Source organism: Echinops telfairi, unplaced genomic scaffold (genome assembly GCF_000313985.2).
Source record: "Echinops telfairi isolate 266 unplaced genomic scaffold, ASM31398v2 ScPeMD7_7469;HRSCAF=8507_0, whole genome shotgun sequence".
Classification (NCBI taxonomy): domain Eukaryota; kingdom Metazoa; phylum Chordata; class Mammalia; order Afrosoricida; family Tenrecidae; genus Echinops; species Echinops telfairi.
Window position 1 is genome coordinate 55,291,368 of NW_022111372.1, and position 1,090 is coordinate 55,292,457.

The window sequence follows — 1,090 nt, forward strand, 5'->3', positions numbered from 1 at the left end:
TTTGACATTGCTATCTGCTTCGTGAAATTGGGAAGATTAAGTGGATGGTCCAGGGATTGGCAGCGCGCGGCCTGGTAGCTTGGGCAAAGGTAGAAAGGCCAGGCCGCCCTAGATGTGGAAAGTAAATCCACAGCTGCGCTCCTGTGCCTCCCTGGGAGAGTCACTGCGCCTGGGCCTCCATAGGAAGACCATGGGGACATCCACCTCATTGCTTGATTTCCGGGGGGGGTCTTATGAGAAACGTGTGGGGACCACACAGGGCCTGGCAGAGAGCCATGAAGGTGGGGATGGTAACTAGCTGTTAGCCTCGGCTTCCATCTCCAGGAGAGGTTCATCCCAGCGAGGTGTTCCTTGACCATCAGAGACACATTGTCTGCCCCAGGCCCGCTTGGATTTTATACTGTGGCTTGGCCGGGGGCAATTGTCCAACTGCTCACCTCTCTGAGCCTCAGTTTCCTCCTCTGAAACAGGGAGGTGGTGGGTGGGAGGCTTAGAGAGTCTGCAACTGCAGGAACACAAGACTGGTATTACGGAAACTCAGAGACTGATGCCTGTAGAAAAACCCAGGCTTTGGGCAAGGTTGGAGGCTGCAGACAAACCATCCTGGGGTTCTCTGGGCCTCCCTGGGGTTCTCCAATGACCACACTCTTCCCAGGTTTGCTGACACCTCACTTGAAAAATCCCAAGGGAAGGGAGTGGAGACTTGTATTCAAAAGTAGAACTGGTGAGCAGTTTCCTCTTCTGGAAATAGAAGGAATTCTAGACCCTGTCCGTTTGGGATGGTGTGGCCAGTGATGGAGACACTAAAGCAGATTCATTTCTGGAGGCACGAAAGCTCCTCTGGAGCCTGTACTAATGACTGCAGCCTCGCCAGTGGCTTCTCCACCTCTTTCCCCCCCATTCAGCGAATGTGTACCCAGTACTCACTGGGGGAGGGAAGGAAATTTCAGCCGGAACTGGGGACTTGGGGACAGCAGGAAGGGTGAAGGGACTTTGGGTGGCCACTGGGACCAAATGGCTACATGTTGGCCTCCTGCTATCAGGGAGTCATGAGGTGGTTCACTTTTGAGCACATGTCCCCACCTTCTCC